Source organism: Oratosquilla oratoria, chromosome 23 (genome assembly GCF_046742065.1).
Source record: "Oratosquilla oratoria isolate Oo_2021 chromosome 23, ASM4674206v1, whole genome shotgun sequence".
Taxonomy (NCBI): Eukaryota; Metazoa; Arthropoda; class Malacostraca; order Stomatopoda; family Squillidae; genus Oratosquilla; species Oratosquilla oratoria.
Window position 1 is genome coordinate 36,223,644 of NC_134799.1, and position 12,049 is coordinate 36,235,692.

General features: G+C 40.2%; 1 protein-coding gene across 4 annotated transcripts in view; it reads right to left on the minus strand.

Annotated features, from left to right (window-relative positions):
• Positions 1–11,928: 11,928 nt before the first annotated feature.
• Positions 11,929–12,049, minus strand: part of LOC143038064 (alpha-amylase-like) — a 38,336-nt gene continuing 38,215 nt past the window's right edge. For all 4 annotated transcript variants that reach the window (XM_076206963.1, XM_076206964.1, XM_076206965.1 and 1 more), the window contains one exon: positions 11,929–12,049. This exon is cut by the window's right edge and continues 793 nt beyond it. The gene's annotated coding sequence lies outside the window, so the exon portion shown is untranslated.

A 12,049-nucleotide genomic window follows, 5' to 3' on the forward strand; every position in this document is an offset into this window, starting at 1 on the left:
TTTCTCTCTCTCCCTCCCTAACTCACTCACCCACTATGTATACATACACACACACACACACACACACACATATATATATATATATATATATATATATTTCAATTTCTGCATGTTGGCCTCCTCGAGCTTCGCTCGATGTTGATGGCTTAGAATTAAATTGTATTGTGGTTGATAAATATACGTGTGTATATATATATATATATATATATATCTATATATATATGTGTGTGTTTGTGTGTGTGTGTGTGTGTGTGTGTGTGTGTGTGTGTGTGTGTGTGTGTGTGTGTGTGTGTGTGTGTGTGTGTGTATCTCGCTTTATCTCTCTGTCAGACTCAGTCTCACTCTCAGACTCAGTCTCACTCTCAGACTCAGTCTCACTCTCAGACTCAGTCTCACTCTCAGACTCAGTCTCACTCTCAGACTCAGTCTCACTCTCAGACTCAGTCTCACTCTCAGACTCAGTCTCACTCTCAGACTCAGTCTCACTCTCACTCTCAGACTCAGTCTCACTCTCAGACTCAGTCTCACTCTCAGACTCAGTCTCACTCTCAGACTCAGTCTCACTCTCAGACTCAGTCTCACTCTCAGACTCAGTCTCACTCTCAGACTCAGTCTCACTCTCAGTCTCACTCTCAGACTCAGTCTCACTCTCAGACTCGGTCTCAGTCTCACTCTCAGACTCGGTCTCAGTCTCACTCTCAGACTCGGTCTCAGTCTCACTCTCAGACTCGGTCTCAGTCTCACTCTCAGACTCGGTCTCAGTCTCACTCTCAGACTCGGTCTCAGTCTCACTCTCAGACTCGGTCTCAGTCTCACTCTCAGACTCGGTCTCAGTCTCACTCTCAGACTCGGTCTCAGTCTCACTCTCAGACTCGGTCTCAGTCTCACTCTCAGACTCGGTCTCAGTCTCAGACTCGGTCTCAGTCTCACTCTCAGACTCGGTCTCAGTCTCACTCTCAGACTCGGTCTCAGTCTCACTCTCAGACTCGGTCTCAGTCTCGGTCTCAGTCTCACTCTCAGTCTCACTCTCAGACTCGGTCTCAGTCTCACTCTCAGACTCGGTCTCAGAGTCAGTCTCACTCTCAGACTCAGTCTCAGAGTCAGTCTCACTCTCAGACTCAGTCTCAGAGTCAGTCTCACTCTCAGACTCAGTCTCACTCTCAGACTCAGTCTCACTCTCAGACTCAGTCTCACTCTCAGACTCAGTCTCACTCTCAGACTCAGTCTCACTCTCTCTCAGTCTCACTCTCTCTCAGTCTCACTCTCTCTCAGTCTCACTCTCTCTCAGTCTCACTCTCTCTCAGTCTCACTCTCTCTCGAACTCAGTTTCACTTTCTCAATCTCACTCTTTCTCTCAGTCTCACTCTTTCTCTCGGTCTCACTCTTTCTCTCGGTCTCACTCTTTCTCTCGGTCTCACTCTTTCTCTCAGTCTCACTCTTTCTCTCAGTCTCACTCTTTCTCTCAGTCTCACTCTTTCTCTCAGTCTCACTCTTTCTCTCAGTCTCACTCTTTCTCTCAGTCTCACTCTTTCTCTCAGTCTCACTCTTTCTCTCAGTCTCACTCTTTCTCTCAGTCTCACTCTTTCTCTCAGTCTCACTCTTTCTCTCAGTCTCACTCTTTCTCTCAGTCTCACTCTTTCTCTCAGTCTCACTCTTTCTCTCAGTCTCACTCTTTCTCTCAGTCTCACTCTTTCTCTCAGTCTCACTCTTTCTCTCAGTCTCACTCTTTCTCTCAGTCTCACTCTTTCTCTCAGTCTCACTCTTTCTCTCAGTCTCACTCTTTCTCTCAGTCTCACTCTTTCTCTCAGTCTCACTCTTTCTCTCAGTCTCACTCTTTCTCTCAGTCTCACTCTTTCTCTCAGTCTCACTCTTTCTCTCAGTCTCACTCTTTCTCTCAGTCTCACTCTTTCTCTCAGTCTCACTATCTCAGTCTCTCTCTCAGCCTCACTGTCTCACTAATTCTCTCTCTCGCTCATTTTCTCTCTCGCTCATTCTATCTCTCACTCATTCTCTCTCTCACTCATTCTCTCTCTCACTCATTCTCTCTCTCACTCATTCTCTCTCTCACTCATTCTCTCTCTCACTCATTCTCTCTCTCACTCATTCTCTCTCTCACTCATTCTATCTCTCACTCATTCTATCTCTCACTCATTATATCTCTCACTCATTCTATCTCTCACTCATTCTATCTCTCACTCACCCATGTTCTCTCTCACTCTCTTTTATCCCCACTCTCACTCTCACTCACTCATTCTCTCTCACACTCTCTTTCTCTCACTTCCTCTCTAACACTTTCTTTCTCTCACTTCCTCACTCACACTCTCTCTCACTCCCTTTTTCACTCCCTCTCTCATTCCCTCTTTCATTCCCTCTTTCATTCCCTCTTCCATTCCCTTTCTCACTCCCTCTCTCACTCCCTCTTTCACTCTCTTTTTCTCTCAATCTCTTTTTCTCTCAATCTCTTTTTCTTTCAATCTCTTCATCTCTCTTCTCTCTTTGCTCCCCGCCACCGTTACGTCGCAAGGCCTATCACCATGAATAAAACACCGATGACGTCATTCACAGATTGGGGGGGGGGGGGGTGGACGTCCCTCTCCTTGCCCGTGACCGTCACCTAATGAAATGAACAAACAGATGTCGACTAGCTAAGCCTGACGGGCCCTCGGAGCTCCTTCCTGCGGACAGGTCCTCGGAGGCAAGTCCTTATCTGAAGGAGGAGCCGGATGACACAGACCATATCAGAAGCTACAGGTTCATATCAAGTAGACGCCCACTCTGGAGGCTGAATGTGAGGAGGCCGAAGATGATTTTTAGGAAGAGGTAGAAACTATTATCTATTTCCCAACTTCCTCAACTTTTTACATGGCAGTTTCCTAAAAATAATGATAAAAAAAGAAATAATTATAAAATAAATAAATAAATAAATAAGTAAATAAATAAATAAATAAACAAAAATAAATAACCATAAAAATATAAATAAATAAATAGTAAAAAAAAATAATACAAATTATAATAATAAATAAATTAGAATATATATATATATATATATATATATATATATATATATATATATATATATATATATATAGAGAGAGAGAGAGAGAGAGAGAGAGAGAGAGAGAGAACAATAATCTACGGGTGTGAGACTTGGAAGCTGACGAGGGCGATGGAAACAAAGCTAAGGACTGCACAGAAGAGAATGGAGAGATCAATTATGGGAATAACGCTGAGAGACCGAAAGAGAGCAAGTTGGGTGAGGGAGCAAACTCGAGTGAAATATATTGTGGAGGCAGTAAAAGAGAGGAAATGGAATTGGGCAGGTAAGTTGCTGCGAACGACTGGTGAGCAATGGAGCAAGTGTGTTACTGAATGGATGCCGCGAGATTGGAAGCGTGGAAGAGGGAGACCAGACAGAAGGTGGAGAGACGAGATCGAGAAGTTTGCAGGAGTGACGTGGCAGAGGATGGCACGGTCGTGTGATTCATGGAATGCTATGAAGGAGGCCTTTGTTCAGCAGGGGACTCAGGATGGCTGATTTGATTGATTGATTGATTTTATATATATATATATATATATATATATATATATAGAGAGAGAGAGAGAGAGAGAGAGAGAGAGAGAGAGAGAGAGAGAGAGAGAGAGAGAGAGAGAGAGAGAGAGAGAGAGAGAGAGGGAGAGGGAGAGGGAGAGGGAGAGGGAGAGAGAGAGGGAGAGAGAGAGGGAGAGAGAGAGGGAGAGAGAGAGGGAGAGAGAGAGGGAGAGAGAGAGAGAGAGAGAGAGAGAGAGAGAGAGAGAGAGAGAGAGAGAGAGAGAGAGAGAGAGAGAGAGAGAGAGAGAGAGAGAGAAAGAAATGAATTTGACTGGTTTATGAAATTTTTGGCTTGAAGGCCAAGCACCGGAGCCGGTAGGCCATTCAGCGCATGAGAGAGACCAAGGACGGAGACAAAAATAGGAAAGAAAGAACAGGAAGGATGGGAGGAGGTAGTACAAGGAGGTGGAAGAAAAGAGAACAGAACAATCAAAACTATGCTAGGTTTCAACCACAGAGTACAGACTTTGTTTAGGCAACTGCCAAAGGATTTGATTCAAAGTGGCTGCATTAGATAGAGAACCAGGAGGGAATAAAAATAATTAATGTTATCCCTTAATATAAACATTTTCTCTGGTGAATTTTTTCGTTTTCTTTTATATTTGTTCATACAAATTACTGTTCACATAATTTGGTTGTAGTTCAGCATTGAAATACGTCAGATCCCTGCCTTCATATCAGTTAGTGGAAACCTGCACACGTAGAAAATAATTTGAAACCACACAGAGTATCTATGTCAATATGAAACTATTTTCTTTGAGAATTTATATGCGTGCGCATGTCTGATTTTTTTATACTCGAGAATCGTTATAACCCAGAAGATTTCTGACAAATTAATTATCAATTCTTTGTTATCAGTTGAGTCACAAATTTTATAATTCATCACTCTTTCGAATCTCCCACCGTCCAACAAAATTCGTAACTTTTCAATAAGTGGTTTTAGTCTTCCAGCGCGACAGTTTTCAGAAATGGCCAAGGACTATGAAAGAGACAGCGCCGCATAAACTGGACAGTTCGTTTCCAGCACGACTTTTGGCGCGCTTGAGTTAGCCCCTCCCACAAAACACGACAGCTTGCAACACTCCTCAATAGATGGCAGGCAAATCTTGGACTTTGTCGAAACCATAATTAAACTCAACAATTCCCATGTTAAACAGTTCCCATCGTATGACTAACGACCTGTGGCATATTTTCTTCCTGAACTTCCAGAATCACCATAAAGACAATTGTCCAGAGAGACTTGTGTACGTCATAACAAACCATAAACTTCAATTGCCTTGTATCTTTCATGCTGTAAAACTGAGTTTGCAGAGGCTTGCGTAATGGCCTGCCTCGATATAAGTATGTAGTACCTGCATGTTTATCCATATGAGCAAGTCGATCTACGTAACAATCTGCGCAATAAACAGCGACATTGTAATCATTACACCACTCTGCTGGTTTTTATATGAAAAATCACAAACAAAAATTTTGACCCACACTACAGTCTTCACAATTAATGCCCTTTTTTTAGTAAGTAATATAGTTTTTCCTGTGAAGAATTTAGCTTACAGTTAAGTTATTTCATTGAACAGATAAAATGAGTGGTCGGACAATGAATTTGAATTTTGTATCATGGAAAAGAAAATGTGTGGATATAAACTTTTGCTCGTGACTGTATCTTTACTTCCCTTCTATACCTGTTTCCCACTTGCCTTCATACACTCATCTAGTTCACTGTAGTTAAATGTAGCATATTAGGTACAATAAATTCGTACGGACAACTGTAGTTTGCTCACCAAGTGTCAGTCGATTCCTTGGTCATCTCACGATCTTGCACAAAGTTATACTTTGCATTACATCCTTGTTGTTGTTGTGGGGCAGAAAAAGTTAAACATAGGGACTTCGCCCAAGAGTTTATAACTTTGCTTCTCACGTGATCAGCCTCGACTGGCTCGCCGATCGGCAGCCAAAACCAAGCGAAGTTTGCCTCTTTGGTGTGAACTTTGCACGTGGTTCTTTACAGAAATGAATCAATATAATTACAATTTAATTAGATAATTTTCATATTTTAGGTACATATGTTTTTTTATGCATAATTATTTAGGACAATAGTACAACAACATAACATACCAACACTTTATATACATTAATCATATGCTATACATACGTGACACGTATGTATGTGGTCACGGTCACACTGTTTATACAAATTTATTACGCTCATAAAGCAACAAACTTTGTACAGTAGGTAATTTCTATGTATGGTATGCGTGACGCACAGGTTACGTTACTACGTACAGTAAGGCTGTGCGGCAATAATAAGAACATAAGCAAGGAGACTGCAATAGACCACAAGGTCCACACTAGGCAGTTCCATTACATCCTGTAAGGGGAAATATATTGGTAACCAAGGTGAGGTAAGCTTTACCATCCACCAAAGTGTGGGTGTCGCATTAGGACAGTGTCGAGATTATTGTCCGTTAAGAGAAAGTGATACACATGTATTAAGCCTTGGCTTTGGGGCAATAGGTCTATTACTGCGGGATATTCGAGGCAGTAGTGGTGGAGACTGTTGGCGTTGGGAGTGTCGCATAGCTTGCAAGTGGAGTAGTGTGGTACGTCCCCCGCCTCAGAGACTTTCCACAGCGGTCTGTAACCCAGACGAAGCCGTACAGTCACGATATTGTGTCTGTAAACGAGGAGTCCGTGCTTGGAATACCTCGGCAGAGAGAGACGGAAGTGGTCGTAGTGTTGTATTGATAAGCTTTGTGCGCGCTCTGCATTCATGCGGTGGAGAGTGGTTAGAAGAGTGACAGAGTGTATGATTTTCTTGATGGGGGAGAGTGTAGCATCGTCGGGCAGTGGTGGTTTACAGGCCTGTAGGGCGGACTGGGAGTCACACATTACCACGCCATTCAGTCGCCACTGACAGAGTAGGTTAACAGCCAGCAGGAGTGTGCAGTTCGCAGAATGGAAGCTAGCTAACGTTACTCCCATATTCAAAAAAGGCGACAAAAAGAAACCAAATAATTATAGGCCTATAAGTTTGACTTCAATCGTAGGAAAAATAATGGAGACTCATCAGAGATGCTATTGAACATCATTTAGAAAGTAATTGATAAATGATAGCCAACATGGATTCAGACGGAAACGTTCTTGCATAACTAACTTAATCGAATTCTACAACACAGTCATCTCGAGTCATGACAAAAAAACAATATAGATTTAATATATCTAGACTTTGCAAAGGCTTTTGATACCGTCCCCCACGAAAGACTACTTACTAAATTAGCTTCACACGGAATAAGTGGTAGCCTATTAAGTTGGACTAGTAATTGGTTGAATAATCGAAAGCAGAGAGTTGTATTAAATGGAAAAAAACTTCTGGATGGAAAAATGTTACAGGTGGAGTTCCTCAGGGTTCCGTTCTTGGGCCACTTCTATTCATAGTATATATAAATGATATAGACCATGGACTAAAATCTACTGTTTCCAAATTTGCTGATGATACAAAACTGTGCAGAATGGCAAATGATCAGTTAGACCAATTAGATATCCAAACGATACTCATACTCCTCGCACTACGCATGCGCACACGGGCGGAGCACTAAACAGTTTTTTTTTTTTTTTTCCAAGGATAGGATTTTTTTATGGTAATTTTTTTTACTGTTGTACTCAGCTAAGGCTAGAAGAGAGTAGCTCGCTGGATCTTCTATAATTTCTTCGAAATAGTAGGAGGTCAACTGCGGAAATTGTTTACATTCAGAGTCAGCAATAGTCGATGCCGCATTACATCCTTAATATAACCTTACTAATGGCCGAGTGTGCCATAAAATTGTTACGTTTTCTCTCATGGCCATGTCTCCTTTTCAGTATACTCACGACTCATTTTCTGTTACCATTTAAATGGGCCTCGGTCAACGAATAAGCAACGAAATTGTATAAATGCGTTTCCGTATCTTATGCAGTTCTTAATTCGATCTCCACATACTCATGCTTCTACATTCTGCTATCACAAAGGAATGACTATAATAGAACTACAACAGTTTGGGCTGACACACAATCTCTACCCCGAAACAATTTCTCTTTTCGATTAGTCCCTTTTCATTTCTTTACGATTCTGACTTCGTAAATGACTATTTTCTTCATGACCTTCGTTCTGTGTTGGCTCCAAATTGAGTTATTCTCAGACACTTCAGGAACCTTCCTCTCTGCAACTGCAGTATGACATGAGATTTTCTTTTAACAGTTGAACCAGAGATTTTAAAATAAATTCGTCTGAAGTCAAAATAGACTATGTCAAATTTGCCTTTGTGGTAAAATGATCAAAGAACTAACCCTTTTGCTCCATTTTACGACTTTCTAAGTTGATACTTACGGACGTTGTAGAAATACACAACCCCAGAGTACGTGAGGGTTATCTATCTTCACAAGCTAATACTTGGGGTGGCTGATGTTAAAAAGCTCATTTTGAGGATTTTATGTTAGGTTAGGTTAGGTTAAATTAGGTTACAAGCTCATTTCTGGTGTAGCTACTCTTTACAAGCTAATATATGAGGTAACTTACCTTTACATACAGTAGGTGCTCTGAGGTTATTGATCTTTACAACGTCCATATTTATCACGATTTATTAACTATACAAGTTCCAACAAACTCCTACATATCCTTAACACGATGAAAAAAAAAAACAGAAAACTCAAGCCTTTGAAAATCTTAGCTAACAAAGTAAAGGCATTGGTATACCTCACCACAGTAAGATCTATCATTGACTAATCTCCCATCGTTTTAGTGTCTTATCCTGTATATTGTATTGACTCATTAAATGTAGTTTAAAACGAGGCATAAGAATAACATTAGTGTGTCTCAGAAGTACGAGAACTGAAATAATGAAAAGAGAACTAAATCTACCAAGTGTTTATGATAGAATCACAGATTTAACAAGTACTGCTGTATTAATATCAATCAGACATAGAGACGATCGTCTTAGAAAAAAGGGCGACAAGATAAATAATGGTGAAAAAATCTTACTCCAATTAACTCTTACGCCATAAACATCTGTAAAATTCTAAAAGATTATGATGAAACAAACTGTTGTGTCCCCGAACTGACGTGAGAGCTCGTCTGCCCTTGGAATAATGAACCCCTTGATATTGAAACAGAACCATTAGATTACAAGAAATGTGAATATGATAGCTCACAGTTACATGAGATATTCCTTTGTAAAATTCTAATGTACCCAAATTATAATGTAATTAAATTTTTCTGTGATGCGTCTTTTGTCAGTGAAAAAGATGGATGTGGTATTGTGGTTAGGAAATTCTACGAATATTGTGTAAGTAATGAAGAACAATACTCCAAAAGAATAGAAAGTATATCCAGCAGTACTGAAGAATTACATGCAATACATGGAACTTTAAAACTAACTTCTAACAGTGGAAAAGTCATTGTATTTCTTTGTAGATAGTCAGAATTACTTACAGTGAATTCAAATCTCCTTGTTCTTAATTGTAAAAAGTTAATCAATGACATGATATCCATTAAAACTAACGTAACTTTTGGATGGATACCACTACACTGTGGTATATATCTGAATGATGTTGTTGATAATTTAGCTAAATAAGGAACTGAGAAAGACATTGAAATCACAAGTGCTCCAAGTACAAACAAAATGAGACACGAAATTAGGAAAAGAAGAGAGACCTGGGACCTAGAAAAAGTACAAAAATAAAAGTAAATGATAGCGTTACGCAATATGAATGTAATTGAATACTACAATTTCACCTAGGGACGACAGAACTGCATATACGACGGTATAGTAACTAGAGTAAGGTTAGAATACAAATATTATTGGGAATACAATAAAAATACCAAAGGAATTGCATGTAAGCTTTATCATGAAAATATGTTACTCATTACAGTACGGTCATGGAATGCACAGAATTATGTGAACTCAGAAATAATAACATAAAAGAATATTCCTTCTAAATATGCTTATGATAATAGATGAAAAGGTTCAAACTTATCAACATAATCAAGTTAGGGGACATTATGTATTGAAAACAACTGTATTGTTTCAAAAGATGTATCACGGCATGTAAGCACAAACCTCAGTGATCTTATATTTGTTGAGTTGGTGCACTAGCAAGCTGTGAAGGTCATATGATGTAATCATACATTGCATCAATATATATTGATACAAAGTTAAGAAAAATAATCGGTCAAATGTTTCGAACAATAAGTTTTTGTTTAGTTTCGAATCCTTCAAAGCTGTACGCTTCACAATCCGTGATACATATTATGCTTTTGTTTTTATTAATTCGTTTATTCAGTTATTCATTTCTATATTTCTAAGACGATATTTTCTTCGTCCGTGAATTTGACATAGAAGTTGACTATTTTGTTACGGTAATGCCCTTTACATGTTTTATTTTGTCTAACACTAAACGATTTTATTCGGTTTAATATTTCATTGTGACGCTGCCAGGTGGGGGTGGTTGTCTTTGTATCATTTTTCTGTTTATTGCCAAACGGCTTGATCCACTCGTGAAGGAGAAACCCCCCAGACTCCCACCAACCCCGCCTCTTTATTGTTTAACGGTGAATCTGGAGTTGTTGTTGTTGTTGTTGTTGTCGTTCCCTAGACTGTCTGTCCGAGCAGTCCCGTCTCCCCAAGGAATGCCATAGCCGAAACTGGGTTTTCCCACAAATCCTTTATAGAGCGTATGTTGTGTTGTTTGCGTGCATGATTGTGTATAATGCAGTCTTCCATTATGTGTTGTATGGTATGGGGTGAAGTGTTACATCCTGGGCAGCTGTTCACAATGCGGTCATCCAGCCTCTTCTGGTAGCTTAGAAGTGCTGGGTGGTGACCGCACCGCAGTCTGGCCAAGTGGACTCTGTCCTTTCGTGGGAGAGAGGATTCAGAAGGGTGGATATCAGGGGGTCTGGCATGCAGCAGTGTGTTGTCTTTCAGTGTGTTAATGGAGCGGTGAGTGATATGATTATGAATATGTTTCTGGAGGCTGGTATTTGGTGGTTGTGGAGGAAGAGAAGAGAGTATCTGTGCGTGATAAAGGTTTTTGGGTGTTGTTTTAATGTTTCTTGGTGTGTGTGGGTGTTCTGCTATGTAGTGTAGCGGGTGTAATGTGTTTGTGGTGGCTGCGGCAAGTGTTTGTGTGCCTCTCATGTCGAGGTGGTCCTTGACTTTGAGGACTTTTGTTTCATGGTGTAAATGGTCTGTAGGTGTTGTATTTGTGCAGCCTGTAATTGTTTTTAGGGCTTTGTTTTGTATGATTTGAAGGGTGTTGTGGTGTGTCTCACTGAGATTAGGAGCCCATGCAGGACTCGCATAATTCAACACTGAGCGTATGCATTGCTTGTATATTATTATATTAGTTTCTTTGTTTTGTCCAAATGTTGTTCCAGTGATTGACTTAAGTGCGTTAAGTCTGGGTGTGCATTTGTTTTTTATGTTTGTGATGTGTTGTTTGAAAGACATGGATGTATCGTATGTTACACCAAGAATTTTCGGTGTGTTTGTGTCTGGTATTAGAGTGTTGTTGATGTAGAGATGAGGTATTTATTTGTGTTCTTTTGTCCAGTTGGTGAGAAGTGTTGCTGTAGATTTGGTTGGAGCTATTTTGAGTCTGTTTGTGATGAACCATGTGTTGAGTGTGTCAAGGTATGGCTGGATTATTTCTGCAGCTTTGTCTGTGTTACGATGTGTGCATGTGATTGTTATGTCGTCTGCGTAGGAAGAGATTTGTATTTCTGAGGTGTCTGGCGTGGGTAAGTCATGCATGTATAGATTAAATAGTGTGGGGGATAGAACTGAGCCCTGTGGTACTCCGTTCTTAATGTTTCTGATGTGCGATGATTGGCCATTATATGACACGTAAGCATTCCTACCTGCCAGATAATTGGCCAGCCATCTTTTGGTGTTATTGTGCATGTCTGTGTTATATATTTTATTTGTTAGGTTGTGGCGGGGGATAGCATCAAAAGCTTTACTAATGTCTAATGTTATAAGAAGTGTTCTTTGGTGGGGCCTATCTGAATTGATGCCATCTAAAATTCTTTGTGTGAGGTTTGTCAGAAGAATGTTTGTGGAGTGTAGTGGCCTAAAACCGTGTTGTGAGTCAGCAAGGGGAATATGTGGTTTGACAAGTTTAAGTATTAGGCGTTCATTGACTTTAGAGGGGGTGCAGAGAAGTGTGATTGGACGGTGCGATGTTGGGATTGTTGGGTCTTTGTTCGGTTTTGGAATGGTTGGAGTTGTTGTTGTTGCTGTTGTTGTTGTTGTTGTTGTTGTTGTTGTTCTTGTTCTTGTTCTTGTTCTTGTTTTGTTTTTTTGCTGTTGTTGTTGTTGTTATTGTTGTTGTTGTTGTTGTTGCTGCTGCTGCTGCTGCTACTCTTGTTGTTGCTGCTGCTGTTGTTGCTATTGGTCGTTGTTATTGCTGTTGCTGTTCTTATTTTTG